General features: G+C 42.2%; 1 protein-coding gene and 1 non-coding gene across 2 annotated transcripts in view; one reads left to right on the top strand and one right to left on the bottom strand.

The window, feature by feature from the left end:
* Positions 1 to 21621, top strand: part of LOC125436727 (contactin-associated protein-like 4) — a 173471-nt gene that overhangs the window by 62402 nt on the left and 89448 nt on the right. The gene's annotated exons all lie outside the window — the stretch shown is intronic.
* LOC125437333 lies at positions 20105 to 20211 on the bottom strand. Its single transcript, XR_007245178.1, has one exon. It is a non-coding gene; the product is annotated as a U6 spliceosomal RNA (small nuclear RNA).

Genomic DNA, 21621 nt, shown 5'->3' on the forward strand with positions numbered 1-21621 from the left:
CTTGGCTTAGCAATGCGAGAGGCAGACTGGGTAGAGATCTTTTAAAGACTATGTATACCAGAAAATAGCTTGAAACGTATCTGCAGAGAATTCACAAAAGACCAAATTGCAGTTTAAATATTTTTATATAAATTTGGGTTGCAAACAATCACACAATAAGACGTCAAGGCACATATACACAGTTCCTAGGATATAAACAGGGAGAAGATAGGTAGGAGGATAGCGAGGGAATTTGGGAAGCAGGGACTATACGTTACCTAAATTCAGCTGAAAAAGATCATGTAAAAGGCAAGAATTCAAATGACCAGCATCTGAATCCAGGCGAAGGACAAATTCGTGTCTCACACCAACAAGACCAAGGGAGGTTCAAGTTGGCAATGAGCACTGGAGTTGGGGTGCACAATACTTTTATAACCTTTTGCCCAGGTAGGGGCAGGAGCAAGTGAGTTTTAAGTTTTTTCCCCTAAATTCTCTGGAACTTCCCATGCTGGGCTTGCTGGGCTGAGCCCTATCTAAAAGCTCTTCTATTGTTCTAAACCCCGGGACAATGGGAGTCAATTGCTCTTAGATTATATCAGTGATACTATGAATGGTTTATGCAGAGATACTTCTTACAGTCTCTGACTTCAGTATTCAGATTTTGGCGGAGACATTAGACCGGGGAAAGGTGGGTGCTTTAGGAAAATTATAACAATGGGAAGAGGAGATGCAGAGGAGCAACCATCCTGTTGCTGACTTGGTTTCCAGAAGAGATAGGGAAATGGCAGTATCTGATAGTAAAGTGGCTTTCCATATTCTTTGTCTTAACAGTATCTTTGCAAGGTGTGGTAATCAAGCATGCCCTTACACAGGATGAGACCTCCAAGTCATTTAGGAGTTACTCATTCTAATTAGATCATGTTAACTTGTGACCTTTGGAACATGCCGCTACCTACACTGAGAGGTTCTGTGAAAACTTAGCTTCTGCCAATATGATTTTAAAGGAAAATATACTGCTACGAGAAATATATATATTTTATAGGCTTGGTCAGAGGGCTTACACGCTCTACCCATGAAGGGATCTGATGTGTGGGTAAGACTGTCCTTCCCTAAATATGTCCCTGTTCTGAATCATAGGCATTGTACAGAGATCTCCTGAAAGTTTTCTGTAGTGAGAGGTACAATTATTATGCCTTTAATTATCTGCCATCCTAAGCAGAGTTACACCCTTTTGAGTCAATGGGCTATAAGATATTTTGTTTTATGCAAGGACATGAAGTCTGAGTTTTTAATATCCTTTAAACTCTGACCTAAGAGTCTCAATGTCTCCATACCAATTGACTGATCAAACCTCTGATGATTTATTTTACTATTTCATTACCAGGCAACAGCTGCTGATTCTCTTGCCTATACTGAACCTTAACAAAATATTTGTGGGACAATTTCATAACCTTGATGCTACTTAAATGTAACCTTCACTCCCTACTCTGACTACTATTTCATTTCACATGGATGTCATTGATGTTTAGTATAAAGTTACCTTGAAAATCAGTAGAACAAACACATAAGAGCAATTTAGAAAGAAACAAAGAAGCAATTGTATTTCACATTTCACTGCACTATAGTTCTTACAATTATTGACTTCCTGCTATGGAATGAAAATGGTTCTCTATTGGTAAAGATTATCACAAAAGCAAGGTTTCTTTTCATAAACAGAATGGACTTGAATAAGTAGACAAAACTTTTCAAATCAATTGTTTTTTAAAATGTTGTTATCTTTTATCTCTTGTCTTCAGAAAAAAGAGAATATATATGCATAGGGACAATAATTTAGTGTTTGACATATACCTTCATAAAGTGAAAAATGCTACTTATTTGAATTATTATTCCCAATGATCATGCATCATTGATGCATGCAGTCTGTTATAAACAGTGCAAATTCCCAGAAGGAAACCATAAGATGTGCAATTGCAGAATAATGTGAAATGGACAATTTGAGGTTTCCCTGGATCTAGTTAGTTCTAGTGTAGAGTGTTGTGTTCAATTATATGCATGTAAAGCAATTAATACTATTGGACCATTATTTCTGGTTGAAACGATGCTTAATGTTGACTTGCTGTGCAATTGTATAATAGAACCAAGATGTTTTAATGGCAATTGTATTGATTTTGGGGATTTTGGTTCCTAAATATGTATTCTCTGTCATAGCTTTAAAAGCTACTAAAATAAAGGAGCTCGTACAGTTATGCAAAGAAAGCTGTAAGTCTCTGGAAATATGGAATTTCCATTAGTATCTCTGTTCTACCTCCTAGGAAAGGCAGGGCAAGTACAATAAATGTTCAATGTAGAGGCATAGCTGGGCCATACTACGCCCGGTTCGCACTCTGCATTTTCCGCCCCCTCCCCCCCAATGCCCCTCAACCCAACCCCAACACATGGGAGCAGATAGCAAAGCAGCATAATAGAAATGTTATGTTAATTGATTTCAGCATGAAGTGAGTGTGTTTTTCAGTACCAGCTAACATTAATAGACAAAGAACTTGCTACAAAGCCATTCAGTGCATTTCTTGACTTGTTATATTTTGTAAGGGAGAAAAAAGAATATTATCTCATGATGGACCAAATAGCCATTTGTCCATAAGGCCAGCTATAATATTTCCTAAGACTGTTATGCATACTTTTCATTTGTGTAAATAAAAGAAAGCTGTGTATAAAATAAAGTTTTAAAAATGGATGGGAAAATTTTCTATGTTAATTAAGATAATTGATTCTTAAATTAGAGATCTTTCCATTAAACTGCACAAGTTTCAGGCAGGCCCATATGTCTGTGTGATAGGGCTGTGAACGTCAACTTAAGAAATCCCAGGAGACTTGTGGGCCATGCATGAAGACAGTGGAATTTGGAGAGGGGAAGATGTGATGACATAGGCCCATTCCTCATAGGCTACACGATTGGGAGTTGAACGGTCCCACTGGCCCAGCAGCTAGCAGCGTGCCCTCCATATGGGCCTCGCTGCTCCCGGTGTCTTTTTACCTCCTGCTGGCTCCCATCGCTCTGTGGAGGCCAGGGGACATGCCCCCATTGCCATAGCTACACCTCCAGGGTCGAAGACCAGGAGGCATGTCCCCTAGCCTCCACAGAGTGACTGGAGCTGGCAGGAGGTAAAAGGGGACCAGGAGTGGTGCAGGGGAAATGCCGGCTTCCACACGATGCCATTTGCTTGGCACTGGATGGAAATCGACATTTTCAAAAAGACCCACTCAATGAGCAAATCAAGAAAACCCGTTGTGGGGGGAAATGCCACCACTGCTCTGCTGCAGCAGTGGCAGCTGTGCGATCTTCTCCCCCACAACGGCGTTTTTACCGGCCCCCGCCAGTCTAAATGGCCCGTGCAGAATGGGCCATAGAGTCTGCCCTCCAAAGCTGCAGTTCTTCTAGAGTCTCTATAGTCTGGAGAACAGTTGTAAATTTTCGGAGCACTCCAGACTTCACCTAGAACTTGATAACTCTACTGTGTCAGATGAATAACTGCATGATTTTTTAAAAATAACATCATTGAATTTTTAAATGCAGCAAACCAAAGCTCTGCAGTGTACCTCTTTTCCTTTTGGTGGAAATCATATTTAGCAAAGCAAATGTTAGACATCTGCAAAAAATTTTTTAATATGCTGTAAATGTTACTTACAGTGTGTTTCACGTTTCAGTCTTGCTGAGTACTGTCCATTATAATTTGTCATTAAGCATAAGAGGCTATAATAGTCTATGGAAAAAAAGGTTCCAAATATGCAAACATACACAATTTTCAAATTCAACAGAGTTAAACATAGCTTGCTTACCAGAGCAGTAGTTATACACAGTTGCAGTAAAATTGGTGCTATTTAATGCAAATATGAATCCCTGAAATCCTGATTTGGCTTTGGAAGCTTCATAAACATAATGATAATTTGAGAAAGACAAGTAGTATGATTGTTGTACATTCTGAAAAATAATGCTTTGTTTTTTCAAGATGTATGTTTTGCATTGAGAAAAGTAACTTAATTTTGATTTTGAGATTAATTATTGTTTCCAGTTAAAATAAGTTTGTGGAATAACATGAAACAGAGATAAACACTTCTTACCCTTATGGATGCGTTATGTTTGTGGAAAAATTAAACCCCCTCCCTCCAAAAAAATAGTTCTGCTGGTTATAAAATTCAAGTCACTTGCAATGATGTTTGGCAATAGTGATCTCTTACATTAGTCTAGCTCAATTGCATTTTGTATTACACTTTTAGCCTGATCTATCAGTACAGTGACTGACGAGAATCTTGCCAGTGGCAATCTAAAATTGGCTATCCATAAGTACATTCTGCTTATCCCATTTCTCAGCTTTTGGACTGCTTACTTTAATGCATTTTTGCAGCCAGAAGGATTTCTTTATTAATACTGTTGTAATGCTATTTCAACTAGAATCCATGAATTCTGTTTTGTGAGGCATCCAATGAGGTTCCAATTTCTTTTGGTTTGAAGGAATAATTATGGTCTATCTTAAACTTGGTTTTACTAATGAGAAGTTTGAAACATATTGTTGGTACTGAAATGCAGAATGAGAACTGAAGAAATGTATTTATGTAATAGGATTTTTTCTACTGCAAGAATGTTTTCTGTGAGTGGATAATTTCTATAAAAATGATTCAGATATGCTTCAAGGTTATATTATCAAAGGCCATAAGCTTGTATTCTAATTCCATTTACTTCTGCACTGCCAGTGGTTAATGAGTGGAGGAAAATAATTTTACACATGTATTAACACTGGGGGAGTATATTCCACGGCCCATCCCACACAACACAAATAAAATGTCTTCAGGATGGAAAAATAAGTGTTTTAGGGAAGATTTCCTCATAGCTTTTTCCCTAAAAAGTTTTGAAAACAGTCTATTTCAGCCCAAAATGGGGGGGGGGGGTGTTTGAAAACACTTAACAAGCAATCTTTTTTTCCCTGAAATGTTTTCAAAACATTTTCTGCTTGCTGTGTGGAGAGCAGAAAATGTTTTATTTTCCCTGTCCAAAGCTCTCACTTTTGTTTTCTCTGTCACTTGCGCCTGCCATTTTCTGGCTCTTTAGAATTCTCTGTGCTGTCCTCCATTTGCTGAATGTTTCCCACAGATGTTTCCTCAGCTGTCATTGGGGTTGCCTGCCATTTCAGTGACTTAACGACATGAATACTAACTGTTAAGTTTACTAACTGTTAAGTTGTGTTCTGTCTTGGGTCATGATGGGAGGGGATGGTGAGGGTGCCACCATTGAGGCAGGAGATCCCAGTATTGATGGAATGGGGTAAATATGATGGTAGGCGGAGGCCATATGAAAGAAGGAGGCTGAGTTATGGTTATGCTCGCCCTCCTTCTGACCTCCGACCTATCTCTAGGAATGAGGTTCAGGCTTACCCTGCTTCATCCTTGGTGTTGATTAATGCAAGGTCCATCAATAACAAGACCATGATGCTCCGAGATTATCTTGGAGCTCAGCAGATGGACCTGGGTGCGCGATGGTGAGTCGATTAGTCTGGGTGAGGTCTCGCCTCCAGGTTTCGCGTACATCCACCAATTGCAAACTCAGGGCTGGGTGAGGGGGTGGTGGCATGGCATGGCAATGTTCATCTGGGATTTAATCCCTTTCAGGACTGTCCCTGTCCCAAGTATCACCAGTATTGAGTGTGCTGGTCTAGAGTGGGTGTCCCCAGAGAGGGTAGCTGTCTTCCTGGTGTACTAGTTGCCTAACGCACTGGGGGATGGTCTGCCACAGTTGCTGGAGGCAGTGGGCTGATTGGGTGTTGAGATTCCCCAGACTTATTGTCTTGGGGGATTTTAACATCCATGTTGATTCCGCCTCATGTTCAGCGGTTGTGTATCTAGTGTCATCCATGGCAATGCTAGGCCTCTCCATAATAAATTCTGGCCCCACCCATGAAACTGGTCACACTCTGGATTTGGTCTTTGGGTCAAGAGTTGATATGGTCATATCCTCTGCAGACAGAGTGCCAAGGTCTGACCCTCAAAGTCTGGGTGGACTTGCTGCGCCAAACCTGTCTAGGCAATGGGCTGATTTATGCCCACCCACGGGGAATTATGGATCCTATTGGATTCCTGAATGCTCTGCGGGATCCTGAGCCCACTGGCTCCCTTGATGAGCAGGTGGAGGACTTGAATTCCAGGGTCTCCAATGCCACTGAGGTGATTGCTCCTTGGCATCCTCTGCACTCCTGTTCTTAGCTGGCCCCCTGGTATACTGAGGAACTGCACTAAATGAAGCGGGAGCTCAGACATCTAGAGCAAGTGTGTAGGAAGTCTCATGACAAGGCTGCGTGTACATCTTATAGGATGTTTATGAAAGTCTATGAGATGGCGATGAAGAGGATGAAGAAGGATTACTTCTCGGCCTCTCTTGCGTCCGCTAGCTCCCGCCTAGCACAATTATTTTGAATTGTTTGGTCACTTTCCTCATTAACTGAGGGTTCCAAAAGTAATCAATTGGCTCTTGGCTGGGAGGCGTTTATGAGCTTTTTTGTGGATAAAGTCACGTTGCTCCGCCACGCCCTTCCTGCCACCTTTGCTACAGTTAGTGAACTGGAGACTCCATTGCCATCTTCAGGTACTTGTTTGGACCAGTTTTCCCTGCTCATTGAGGCTGATGTCAACAGGGTTCTGGCTGCTGTTAGACCTACTACCTGTCCTCTGGATCTGTGCCCCTCCTGGTTAATTAGAGCTTGCCGGGAGGAGCTACAACCCCATCTATTGAGTATCATCGATCACTCCCTTGAGCAAGGAGTGTTCCCAGATGGGCTGAAGGGGGCGGTGGTCTGCCCACTCTTAAAAAAGACCATCTTTAGATCCTAGTGATCTGGCCAATTACCGCCCCATTTTGAATCTTTCATTTCTGGGGAAGGTAATTGAGAGAGTGGTATTGGAGCAGCTTCTGGAGGACACATCAACACTTGATCCCTTCCAGTCCGGCTTCCATGCAGGGCATGGGATGGAGACCGTCCTCATTGCTGTCATAGACATACTCTGCATGCAGATTGACCAAGGCAGATCGGCACTGCTGGTATTATTAGATCTTACCTGAGCATTTGATGTGGTCAATCAATTTGATGTGGACCTTTTGACCCACCACCTGGCTGTTTCCAAGTGCAGGGCATTGTCCTTCAGTGGATTGCCTTGTTCCTTCGGGATCAGAGTCAGCAAGTGTGGTGTGGGGAGCAAGCCTCCCAAAAGTGACCACTTCATTGTGGTGTGCCCCAGAGAGCTTTGTTATCCCCACTGTTATTTATCATCTATATGCGGCCCCTTGCTCAGCTGGTGCAGAATTTTAGGCTGATCTGTCATCAATATGCTGATGACACTCAGCTCATTCTGTTAATGGAGGGGGGCGTAGCTGCTGCCCCTGCATCTCTACAGCATTATTTGGAGGCGGTTGCTGACTGGTTGAAGCAGAGCAGGTTAAAACTAAATCCATCAAAGATGGAGATACTTTTAGTGGGTTGTAGGGAGGGGATTGAGAGTTTCCAGCCACCAGTGCTGGAGGGGGTCTTCAGTTTGCAGCCTGGGGATCCACTGGACTCATTTCTTTCTATGGAGATCCAGGTGGCCCATGTGACCCAGGTTGTCTTTTTCACCTACACCAGGCCTGGTGGCTGGCCCCTTACATCTCCCAGGCTGACTTGGCTATTGTGATCCATGCAACAGTCACCTCCAGGTTAGATTATTGTAAGTCGCTCTATGTGGGCCATCCCTTGAGGTTGATCTGGAAGCTGAAGCTGGTCCAGCATACGGCAGCTCACTTACTCACAGGTGGTTCTGTCAGAGATCACATCTCCCCCCGTGTTGCGCCACCTGCACTGGCTCCCAGTGGAACACCAGCTCATCTTCAAGGTGGTGATGTTGACCTTTAAGGCCCTCCATTGCCTCATACCTTCGAGACTGTCTTACCCCATATGCCCCAACTCAGCCTCTGTGTTCTGCAGGGGCAAATTTGCTGGCACTCCCCGGCCCCTCAATGATATGGCTACCTGGGCCAGGAACAGGTAGTGTTCCACCAGCCCTTGCCCCAGCCTGGTGGAACACTCTTCCTCCAGCTGTTAGGGCCCTGTAGGATCTTGGTGAGTTCTGCAGGGCCAGTAAAACTGAGCTGTTCCACCAGGCTTTTGGGGAGGCTGGCTGCTGATTGCTTGCCCTCCTTACAGCCCCCACATACCATCTAACCGGCATATTGCTGGTCCTCTCCCACAGAGGCATTTCTCAGATGCCACAAAATTGTTTTTATGGAACTGTTATTGGATTTTAATGAATTTATTGGACTCAATTATTTTATGTTTGCTTTGTGTTGACTTGTGTTTTACTGTACACTGCCCAGGGCCCTTCGGGGGTGGGTGGTCAATTCTCAATAATAATAATAATAATAATAATAATAATAATAATAATAATAATAATAATAATAATAATAATAATAATAATAATAATCAAAGACAAGGTGGATAATGAAAAGACCTGGCTGTGGTTAACAACTGGAACTCTGAAAAAGGAAACTGAATCCCTGATTTTAGCTGCCCAAGAGCAAGCCATTAGAACAAATTCGATCAAGGCCAAAATCGAAAAATCCTCAGATGATGCAAAATGTAGATTGTGCAAAGAAGCTGATGAAACTGTAGATCATGTCCTCAGCTGCTGCAAAAAGATTGCCCAGACTGATTACAAACAGAGACACAACTCAGTGGCCAAGATGATCCACTGGAATTTATGCAAGAAATACAACATAAGAACAGCTAAGAACTGTTGGGAACATTGTCCAGAGAAAGTAATGGAAAATGAGAAGGTCAAGATCCTGTGGGACTTTCGAATCCAAACGGACAAAGTGTTGAAACACAATACACCAGACATCATCGTGATCGGGGACAAGAAAGTGAGCATCATCAACATAGCAGTCCCCGGTGACAGCAGGGTCATTGAAAAAAAAGAACCACTGAGAAGGTCACTAGATACCGCGATTTGAAAATCGAGCTTCAGCGTCTATGGCACAAACCAGCTGAGGTCATCCCAGTGGTAATCGGCAAGCTGGGCGCCATCCCAAAAACACTAGGGCAGCACTTGAAACATCTTTGAATTGACAAAATTAACATCTGTCAACTTCAGAAGGCAGCCCTGCTGGGATCCCCATGAATACTACACCGATACATTACAACTTCCTAGGCCTCTGGGTGAGGCTTGAATTGTAATGAAAGCCAACAACCAGCTAAAGATCTGGGAGCTGTGAAATCTACAACAACAACAACAACAACAACAACAACAACAACAACAACAACAAATACTATGCTATGCCGATACATTACAACTTCCTAGGCCTCTGGGTGAGGCTCGAATTGTAATGAAGGCCAACAACCAGCTAAAGATCTGACAGCTGTGAAATCTACAACAACAACAACAACAATGTCAGCTTCAAAAGGCCACCCTACTCAGCTCTGCATGCATTGTTCGTCAATAAATCACACAGTCCTAGATGCTTGGGAAGTGTCCGACATGTGATTTAATACAAAATCCAGCATAGTGATCTTGTTTTTGCTGGGGGAGTGGGGGAAGAATGGGGGGGGCTTTTTAGGGGAAGGTGGGAGGGATGGAGGTGGCATGGGAGGTGAGGTGAATTTTGCAAACCTACCTCAAACCCCTTGGTGGCAACCCAGTTTGCTGCAGTGTCTGCCTCCATGTGGGGCACCTCATTGGTACGGGGAAGATCATGTGGGTCCCCTACCTCTGTCGTGAGCTCCAGTCTCTTCCTTGCCCCTCAATCATTCAAATGGTGGTGGGGCAGGGGCGCAAACAAGCTAGAAAGTGAGGTGAGTAGAGGAGAAAAGACTAGGAGCAGGGAAGGCTCCCCTTCCCTGGCCTTGTCCCCACGCCCAAGTCTTCTAGCTGCTGCTCACCTGCACAGTTAAACATAATTCAACTTAAAACTTTTTGGACATTTCTTAGGTGAGGCGGGGAGAATTGGCCACTTGTCTGAAAGTTAGTTAAGGACAACTGCATCCGGCTAATGCAGTAGCTGACTGCAGCAGTGGTGTTGGTGGGACAGCAGTGGGGGCTGCAGCCAGTTCACTTCTAAGCCACTGGCACCCAGGGCAAGAACTCTAATTTGCCCTACCCATGTTATGCCTCTGGTGACAGCCATTCCCAGACATGCCTGAGCACATCTCCACTAATTTTACCCTCCATCTGAGCCTCATTCTCTCTTTTTACCAATGCATTCTGGTCTGTACATGCCCAAAGGCACTCCATTATTTAACAAACATTTCCAAAAGTGTAACTACCTCAAAAAGATCCACAACAGGCTCAGTTTTACATGTTTGGACTTGAAATACTTATTGGACTTGTTTATGTAGGGAAGTGCACAACTTAAAAGAAGAAAAACTTGCACAAATATATAGAGATCTGATGGGTATCACGGCTAACCCCAGAGCTATTATTTTTCTTTATTACCTGGCATTCTGGAAATTCAGTCACCTACCAGTGGATTAAAAAGTCATGGCTTTCTCTCTTTCTGGTAGGGTAACAGCTAGCCTGCTAGCCAGCCTGTGGACCTTATGTCCCAGTGACAGTTGGCCAGGTACTTGAGCATTCTCTTTCTCAAACTGAATTAAAAATAAAATCTGCCAGATCAGTTTTCCTTGCTTAAATAAGAATGCCTTAATGGTAACACACATAGTAAATAAGAAGCAGTGCAGAAAATAAAAAGCACAATCCACATCTGATTGAGGTCAAAAGGAAGGCTTCAACTGATTTTAATGTACTGCAATAAATGGAAACTGCTCTAGCATTATCCAAATAGTCTGTTCTATTGTAAATTTCAGTGGTATCTAAACAAATCACAAGTTTCATGCTCTAACTTAATTTTAAACCTGCCTGGGGTCAGATTTAAATGAAACAGCTAAGGGCATAAACATGAAAGCCACCTGGGACTTGAATAGCCTAACCTACCTCACAAAGTTGTTGTAAAAATTGGATAATCTCATATGCACTGACCTTTTTTCATTGGAGAAAAATAAGGATACAAATGAGATCAACAGATATAAGCAAAGTAAAAATTCAGCAGGCAACTGTGAATATTTCTCTGGTGTACCATTGGAATTTTGAACATTTATTTAAAAATGTCTAAACTATCAAAACAATATTTCTACACCTATATCTACAACTATAGCAATCAACAGGACATTTTCAGTCTCACTTGAGTGAGATATAGGTGAACTGGTACATCCAAGGTGCTTTGTTTCTAAACTGCAGAGGTCTTTATAGGTTTAAACCAGCCCCTTAACTGGACCTGAAAATTATTGCAGATGACAGAGTAACCAGCTGAAGTGTATGAACTATTGGCTAGAACAGCTCACTCTAGTCTAGAGACTTGAGGTGATAAGTAGTAAGTGCCAGTTTTTCATCTGATTAAAAGGCCTTCTCACCAGATGGTCCATACCTTTGCCAAGTGCAAGCTTACAGTATCTCTTCTGCATGAGGAGCCAAATTTGGTAACATAGTATTCACATTTGAGACATGAATAGGGATATTTATGCTTTGTTCTGAAGCTGAATGTGCAGCTTTCAGCTCATGTTACTTTGTCATACTATACTGATAGAAAACCTGCCAAGAAGCATATTGGCCTTCACAGCTCTTTGTAATGTGGCCAGGGGTCTGTCCTCTTCATGTACCATGTCAGCCATTGTTTAATTCCAATACTCCACTGTAAGATGTTCAATTAATACTTGTTTGGCCAAGAATATTGTCTAAGGTCATGTTGCACTGATTCACTAATAATTACAATTAATTACTTATATTGATAAAATCAAGCGGAAACTGTGGAGGTGTTATGTGAAAGCCAAATTTTACATAGTCATATAAAAGCCACATTTTATTTCCTTAAAAAATTGCCCAGATGTAAGAGAGAAACTAATTTTGATTTTTGCTGTTTTTGCAGATGGGAAAGTGTCTTGTCTGGCACCACACTAAAGTATTGAAAGAGAAAATTGACACCAGTTCAGGGATAGTCTTCCATGGCAAACAAGCTTTTGTTTATAAAAACATACTGTTATTCATTTTTTCCTCTCTCCATTTCATAATGCTGGTTCTGTACCAAAAGGTGCACTTTGGAACTTATATGCTGAATTGCATGGCACAAGTAAAGTGACCTAAATGTGACACATAGGCATCACAGCTGTATACATAATCACTGTGTTACAGAGCTTTGCAAACCATAGGATTTGCTATATACTGAAATGAGAATAACTCTTTTAAAATATAAAACTACAGTAAAATTAATATTTAAATATAAATTTAGTTTGTAGACTTCAAATGAATTTTGCTACATAAAAACAAATGTGAGACAACTAACACCTTTCAATTGGAACAAAAATATTTTGCAATGCCTTGCTTGGGCTGATACCATTCATTTAGTTGTTGGCAACCTCTCTGATTGTGAATCCTATTCTATGGCAGAAGCCATGTTGTTGACAGGAGCAATACCAGCCTACTTAGCTCATGTGGAAATTCCACATGAAAATTTGTTGGAAATCTGCTGATCTCCTCTCATTGGACTGAACAATATTGCTAATTACTCTTATGGAGCAAACACAAGAGATAAACAGGTACAGTGAAAAAAATCAATTTTAATTCACTCTGGAACCCCCTATGTATGTTGCATATGTTTCATTACTGAATGTGAAATGAATGCAAGAATAAATGAAAACTTTAAAACATTAATTAAAATGCTTGCTTTAAAAAGACAGAACAATCTGAGCATATGGTGAAAATAAGAATTTCAAAATTCAAACATCAAAGGAAATAATACTGTGCTCAGGATTTTTTCAGAAATACAGAACAGAGGCAGTTTTGTATATTTAGACATAATTGAGAACAACAGGTTTTAGTAAACACAAGTAGTGACCTGCAAAAAATGCCCAGCAGCAGCTGTCCCATTTTCCCCACCTTTTCTTCTTCCCCTTCCCTCTTTCATCTCCTAGGTCCCTTCCACACATGAAGAATTATGCATTTTCAGTCCATTTTCACAATTGTGAAATTGGATTTTGCAATTCCACACAGTTGCAAAGTGCATTGAAAGTGGATTGAAAGTGCATTATTCTGCATGTGCAGAAGGGGTCTCTGTCTCTCACTCTTTCTTCATCCTCTTATTCCTTTGCTTATTCTCTTTCTTCTCTGTGCCTGTTGCTTTTTCTCTCTTTCTTTGCCCAACCTATCACTCTCTCTGCCCTTCATAACACTCATGACCTGCCACCTGCCTCCTTCCCCCTCAACCTCAGAAGCAGCAGTGACGACAGCACTCCCAGCCACCCATTTGCGCTCCCCACCCCAGCAGCGGAGGCAGCAACTGTCCCAAAATTACCTAGGCTTTTAGATGCCAAGTTGAATATTTTGTTGTTGTCTCAGCATTCTTTTAGTAGTTTAAAACACAATTGGCCTGAAAAGGGATTCGTTATTGCATCTTTTGAAAAGGACAAAAATTTATACCATGGTTTATACTACTAATTTTATCTCTGCTAATTCACAGTTTTCTCTCTATTGTTCTATTTTATGATTTTATATCATTGTAATTTGCTTCAGGCACAACTGAAGAGAAATACCCAAAGATAACTCCCTCTGTCTGCATTTCCTTACTTTACTTCACTGGTCTGACATTACTACACTTGTTGGATTCCATTGTTTATTTTCCTTATTCACCTTGTTTTACATAATGTGGCAGAACTCCTGACAATGTTGTACCACATGATACTGTTGCACCACATGAACACTTCTGGTAACATTTGTTCACCAATTTACAGAAGAGCACATGTGTTCATTTTCTTTGTTCACACTTCTTCAGTTCTAACCCTTAATAATACACTGACTTCAGAGAAAGGAAGATTAGTGGAATTAATGAATAAATTAAAAACAGTTCTTCATGTGGGCAAATCATAGCTTTCGCAATATGCTTCATAAACTAATACAGCAGAAATTGAAACAGCATGTTTCCTCATGCAGCAATCTGGTCTTTGAGAAATGATGAATACAGTTGTTAAATATCTAGATATAATATTGTGTCTTGTTCTGTCATATGATTTTCAGTATTATTACAGTTCTGTGTTGAGCTCAATGCACCACAGAAGTAGAAACAGAGATAGGATCTTTTGCTGGAATCGAGTTAAATACTACAGGGGATTTATACTGCTGAGTGCATGAACAAGTCTGCTGGTGTTCAGTAAGGCAAAACAATCCTATAGAGAACTTACATTAATTCTTGAGTTTAAAGCGCAAGTCAGCAACTGTCTTATGGACACTTAAATGGAATGGTTCTGGCATTAAGACTTGAAGAAAATCCATACTAAGTAGCTGCTTTTCTGTTTTAGCATTTGGGAATTGCCACAGATATTGCAATTTAATCAGATTCATTAAACAAATAAAAAAGAGCTTTCTAAAACCTTGGCCTTCTCCATCGCTTCAATAACTTTTCATAAAATCTGGTGCCAGCGTCATGTGCTGTTGTCAACACTATTTAACTTCACTGATGATTTTCATATGGGAAATCCCAGAGTCAAAAGCAATATATGGCTAGGTTTAGCTTCTTATTCATGATAGTCAAAGAAATGATTCACAAAAAGAATCATGATTTATTTTTATTAAAAATATCCATGCTTGAGATGCTGAAACCTTCTTAACTGCCCTTTGCGCTCATTCCACCTACATTTCTAACTCTGAAGAACTTTAAATGCATTTTTTCAAGCTACAAAGTTTCTGGCATAAATAGTTGTACTGGCATTTGAGTACATAGAAATTACATTTAAATCCATATCCAAGTAAAATTTCTTAGACAATAGTTTTGGGATATTTGTCCTCATTGTATGGATGACTTTCTATTATTGAGGTCTAAGAGTGGACAAGCTGAATAGAATAGTGGCTAGCCTTGGTATTTGTCCCTCTTGGCTTGTAGTACTGAGCCAGGATATATTGGTTATATGCATCTGGGAGGTTCTAAATGCCTGCTGAAGAAGCAAGAAGATCCAAACTGCCTTGACCTAAATGATATGAATAATTATTGCCAGATGGTAAACATCCTGTTTTTATACAAAATAAAAGGTGTTTGAGTATGGGCCTTTCTGCATAGCAAATGTATAGTGGGTTGCAGTTGGGATAAAGGAACCCACTTTCCTGTTTTAGTGTTCATATGCATTCATACAGGCAGAGATTGTAGCCCACAGAAACAACATGGGTTGCTTTCTCGCCTTTGCATGGAGGTGCATCTATTTTTTTAAATTTACCTCCAACTGATATGTAGCTACACAGGCATGCACAAAGGAACCCCCACAGCCATGTTGATGTCTCATGATACCATGATTTGACTATTTGCATGTGTGTGGCTACACAGATGTAAGCCAGGAAATTTTTAAAAAGGAAAGCAAAGTGCTTTCTGACCGGGCGTTTGCTCATAAGTGGCTGCAACTTGTGATTTTTTTAAAAAGACTTGCAGATAGTGCGATTCTCAAAAAAACCCGGTTTGGGGAAAATACCACAAGGCAGACTCACTTTAGGGGTGGGACCTGTTCCCCCCAAGGGTTTTTTTTACCATCCTTAAAATGCTGAGTCCCCTGATTTATGGTCTGTTCATTTCAGCACAAATCATTCATGTAGACAGGTATTCTTCACATAGTACAATCCTAAGTATTGTTACACTCTCCTAACTATATTGGAATCGATGTGTTTAGGATACCTTGTTTAAGATTACACTGTAAATATTTTTCTGTCCTGAAAGATCCTGATTGTGCTTTTGATTTGAAAAACCTTCCTTGTTTTTGTAGTTTGGGAAGCATATAACACTCCACTGACTGACCTACCAGATGCTGATGCTGCACAGCTCAATATATTATGCTTGGTCAAACACCTTTAATTTAGACTCTTGTACATTGATTTTTAATTATCTGGAGGTGGAGTTGGGCCACCACCACAATCAGCACATTGGACAAAGTGACTTTCAATAGTTGATTCATGTAATGTTTTGCAATTTGTATTAACAGAAAAATCTATGACATGCCCATGAGAATTTCCTTAAGGAGAATCTGCTTTAGATGAGGACCAAAGTTTAAGCAAACATTCTCTATGAAAGAAAATCTAAAACCTTTTCATTGTAGATCTTCTGTTCAATCTTGAAATGAAAATATTTTGTTGTGACTTGCCAGGGATCTAAAAGGAGTGCAAAGAGGAGTGCAAAGAGTCTGAAAACAACTTTGCCTCCATTTAATAATTTTAACTTCGTAAGCCCCAGGCCTTTTGTTGAATAAAATGGCGGCTGCAGTGGTCAGGAGTGCAAAAAGCGTGTGCCGTATAGCATGTAACCGCATAACTCTGCCCCACTCAGACAGGTGCATGCCATTGGGGCAAAAATATGTTGCCTGGTAATGGGAGATTTCTGCCTGTGGGATAACCTCACCAACTCCCATACAACTTAAGCTGTGGCTTTGCATATCAAACCTCCCAAGCCTTTAGTCATGCCAATAAGGCATGCCATACAGTGTGTAACCTCACATCTCTGCCCCACAGGGACAGGTGCATGCCGTCATGGCAAAACTACTCTGCCTGGTGATGGGAGATTTCAGCCTGTGAGATAACCTCACTGCCTGACTCCAATGCCACTTGGGCTGCATCCTTGCATATATTATACCTGGCCCTAATTAAGGTTATTGACTGAGAACCAGGACCTCCCCTTCTTAGCTTTGGAAGCTAGCAAGATCAGACTAAATGCACTCTTGTAATACCCTCCACCAGAGGTGGGATGCAGCCTATTCGCACCTATTCGGTAGAACCAGTTACTAAAATTTTCTCAGTTCGGAGTACCAGTTATTAATGGTTAACTCCACTAGGGACAAGGAGGTAATCTCTGTCATAAGAACATAAGAAAGAGCCTGCTGGATCAGACCAGAGTCCATCTAGTCCAGCACTCTGCTACTCGCAGTGGCCCACCAGATGCCTTTGGGAGCTCACATGCAGACTGTGAAAGCAATGGCCTTCTGCTGTTGCTCCCAAGCACCTGGTTTGCTAAGGCATTTGCAATCTCAGATCAAGAGGATCAAGATTGGTAGCCAGAGATCGACTTCTCCTCCATAAATCTGTCTGAGCCCCTTTTAAAGCTATCCAGGTTAGTGGCCATCACCACCTCCTGTGGCAGCATATTCCAAACACCAATCACACATTGCGTGAAGTGTTTCCTTTTATTAGACCTAATTCTTCCCCCCAGCATTTTCAATGTATGCCCCCTGGTTCTAGTATTGTCCCTGTGTACTAGTATTGTCCCTGGATACAACAAATCTTGTCAAGTGGGGGATGCAAAATCACCCCCTGGCCCCCCTGCGGCCCCCCTGCCCCCCATGGCATCCCCCATGTGTGTATGAACTGTATGAAATAATACAATATATAGTAATTCTATTTTTTTTGTTCATTGGTATAAAGGTTGGGCAAGTATTTTAGGTAAAGATTTTTCTTTTTTCCCCTTGAAATTTATATTGGAAAGAGAGGAGTTTAAACCACTCTTTTAGATTAAGGATTTTGGATCTCTCCCTCTGTTAGTTTTCTTTCAAGTGGAATAGATAAAGTAGTTATAGGAATCTGAAGGGGAAGTAGAAAGTAGGGAGGGAGGGAAATATGGGAAGGAGGGAGGCAATATAGGATGTTTTAGTTGGGGGGGGTTGAGAGAGAAAAACAATTAGATATGTTTGTAATATGTTAACAATTGTAAACAGTTTTTGGTTTCTCTCTTTACCTATGTTATTATTTAAAATCAATCAATATAATTATATAAAAAAGAAATAATACACTACCATACGGTATATTGCTTTTTTAATACTTTAAACCAGTGGTTCTCAATCTAGGGGTCAGGACCCCTTTGGGGGTCGAACGACTCTTTCACAGGGGTCGCCTAAGACTCTCTGCATCAGTGTTCTCCATCTGTAAAATGGACAAACGTTAGGGTGGGGGGTCACCACAACATGAAGAACTGTATTAAAGGGTCGCGGCATTAGGAAGGTTGAGAACCAATGCTTTAAACAGTCATTATTTGAATCTAGAGGCGGGGCAAAGGGGAACTGCACCTGGGGCGCGTGCCACAGCCCCACCCTGGAATGCCCTACCCCTGAAGTGCCTGGCCACGCCCCTGTCCTGCCCCACCCAGCCCCACTGGCGCTACGCCACTGTTTGAAAACCACCACCATTGGAACCTGTTACTAAAATTTTTAAATCCCACCACTGCCCTCCACTCTACTGGGAATTATAACATCCTGCCATGCCTGCCTCCATGGCAGGCATGACCAAATTATCTGTTCATCAACAGCTGCCCATGTATCTCCCTCAAGACTGCAGTCATCCAGCATGACAGCAAAATGCCCTTCTGAGCTGGGATGTCATTCTTTCCCACCTGTAGGACTATGGCATGCAGCTGACCAAATCAGGAAACAACATCATGGACATCAGCAACAGCAGTAGCACATCCCATTCCAAAACCCAGTCATCCAAGCCAGCGTAGTGCCATGGTGGAATCCAGGCCGATGTTCAGCCCCCATCCGGATCATGAAGCCAACCGACCAGCCCAATGTGCAATGCTGCATCCAACCATCCACAGACCAGTTTGCTGGCCCCACGAGACTAAAATGAAGAAATTAGAGAAAAATGAGGTTGTACATATGCTCTGTAAACCAGCAAAGGGCTGACAGCTTGAATTTGCTTTGGGGTGAACCTGCCCTGCGCCACTGACATGACCTTATGCAAAACGAATGCAGTCCAAAATCTCTAGCAGGAGAACCCAAAGCCACCAGTCAGAGTCATAGCATGGAACAAACAGGCATCCAGACAGGGGAAACCCATCCCCTGTGACTCAGGACAGTGCCTGAAATTGCTGGTCACTGAGTTAAGACCGTCACAGTCTCAATGACTGGGAATAAGGATCCCGGGGTGTGAGCTGTGAGTAAAGGTTGCCCATTTGCAAGGCTGGTCTGTTTAAAACTGCCTAACCAGATCGACAGACTGTTGTCACTCACTGACACATTGTCAAACTGAAACAGTTCTCTAGTGATAGATCGTTGGCTTCTGTGAGGTTGGGGGAGGACCTGCGCCAAATCACTACCATCCTGCAAGCCAGAAACAGAGCAGCTGAATCCGGGGGCTCCCAGCATTTCCAAAAGGAAATGGCCATAGGTGGACTTGTAAAGTCCAAGGCACTAAAACCCCATGGCTCCTGGTAGCCAAGTACTGAAGCAGGTAGCCAAGTACTGAAGGAGCAGCAATGGCGTAGTGGCTAAGAGCAGGTGCATTCTGATCTGGAGGAACCGGGTTTGATTCCCAGCTCTGTTGCTTGAGTTGTGGAGGCTTATCTCTCAGCCTCACCCACCTCACAGGGTATTTGTTGTGAGGGGGAAAGGGCAAGGAGATCGTTAGCCCCTTTGAGTCTCCTGCAGGAGAGATGTAAATCCAAACTCCTCCTCCTCCTCCTCCTCTTCTTCTTCTTCGGGATCCCCTAATGCTACAAGAAGGCCTCTAGACCAGGGATCTGCAACCTGCGGCTCCCCAGATGTTCATCAGCCCCTGCCTGCATGGCCAAGTGGTCATGCTGACAGGGGCTGATGGGAATTGTAGTTCATGAACATCTGGAGAGCCGCAGGTTGCAGACCCCTGCTCTAGACAAAGCAAGGTCAAGGAAATTGACCACCACTAAAGACTGGAAGATTCCATCCATGGTCATGTGCTGCCCAGGTTTCACAGATGATCTGGAACACATCTGGCTGCTGGTAGCCTTGGGGGCTAGGGAGCAGAAACGGTCTGCCTGGCAGTGAGATAAAGCATCAGCAATACAGATGGTGATACCTGGAGTTAAACAACCTTAAAAACATAAATCTGTCAGGTGTAGCAATACCAAGTCCCGGACTAACCACATGATCCTTACGGAACGGCCAGATTGTCTGTTAACTGCCTGCACCAAAAGGTTGTTGTAGATGTAGACTGCAAACCACACTGGGGACATGTCCCAAAGGATGCACAAAGCAGACCCAGAAGGGGGGGTGTACACCCCAGCACCAGAGGCTTAAATATGAAATGCCTAAGGAATTTGCGTGACATCCTTGTGCAGTGGCCATGCTAACCTTCCCTGTATCATTCCAATATTAGTATATGTGCTGCCAAAGTGAGCACTGATGGCTATGAACTATACAGTTGGCTGTGGAATATGCAAGGCAGGTGCAGAGGATCCTTCCCAGTGCCACAACCATGCAGGCAAAGTCAGGTGCCTGAACAGGAATAGTCTATTTCCAAGCCACTTAACTACAAGCACATAAACAACACTTGGCACCAAGAAAGCAGAGAACTGTGGAGAAAATACAGGGAAGGCCCATTTTTCCTTAAAAGAAAAAAACCCTGGCCACCAAACCTGGTCGCTTGTGGGAGAAGCCATTTTCAAGCTGTGTATTCAGTCCTTCCCTATTACCATAAGCAACCATGAAACCCAGTATAAAGCTGAGAAACTCATATTACTTGTTTAAGATTGCCCACTTACTGAACATAAGAATGTGAGGCAGCAAAATAGCACCTTATTTTTGCTAATTCAAACTAGTGATAGAGAACTCTACTGACTGTTGCTGCATAAGCATAATGTTACGGTTGCCTCTGACAGACTTTTGAATAGTATATTGTCCATATTGAGCCAATATTTAGACGTGGTTTACAATGCCTTCCCCTGCCCAGTGACCCTGGTATTCTTGGTAGTTTCCTATTCAAACACTAACAAAGGCCAATCGCAATTAGCTTCAGAGATCTAACAAGATCAAGCTAGCCTGAATCATCCAGCTCAAGGGCATAGTGAAACAGAAGTGAATTCAAGGCAGCTGGCTATGTGGCACTAAACCACTCCACCAGCTCTAGTGACAGAAATGGAGAGTGCTATGAAGGTAATTTCCTTGTGGGACCCATTGGCCTGGCCTGTCATCAGCAATCTGAATTTTAAGGCTGATCTGCTCGTGTATTACCCTGTCTTGAGACTCCTAAACGCCACAGACTGGGCCTGCTTGAAACAGGGAAGGCACCTGTAGGGCTGCCATGGTGATTGTTGAGAACAAAATTATATTCCCCATCTTAAAAAAGCATTATCAGAACCTCCCACCGTATTGCCTTCTAATGCTATCAAGGCAGTTAATAAGGCTTTCAGGTACATTTGTCTCTGGGGAAGATGGAGGCTTTAATCACCACATTCTACCATATTTTTAAAAAGAAAACTTCTCCTCATTTATCATTAAATATTCATGTTAATAGTTAAAACCAAGTTTCCGTAGAGCTGATGCACAGACCTGCACTTACCAAGGAAACCAAATGCTCACATTGTGTTTCACATTTCAAGTGTGCCCTGCCTCAGCTTTTATTTACTACACCAACAATCACTTTACCAGCCATGCTGATGGTATCAACAACCCTTGTTTAGTACTTCTATGTCCGTGGTGGCGAACTTATGGCACTCCAGATGTTCATGGACTACAATTCCCATCACCCCCTGCCAATTGGCCATGCTGGCAGGGGCTGATGGGAATTGCAGTTCATGAACATCTGGAGTGC

The sequence above is a fragment of the Sphaerodactylus townsendi genome, linkage group LG07 (assembly GCF_021028975.2).
Source record: "Sphaerodactylus townsendi isolate TG3544 linkage group LG07, MPM_Stown_v2.3, whole genome shotgun sequence".
Taxonomy (NCBI): Eukaryota; Metazoa; Chordata; class Lepidosauria; order Squamata; family Sphaerodactylidae; genus Sphaerodactylus; species Sphaerodactylus townsendi.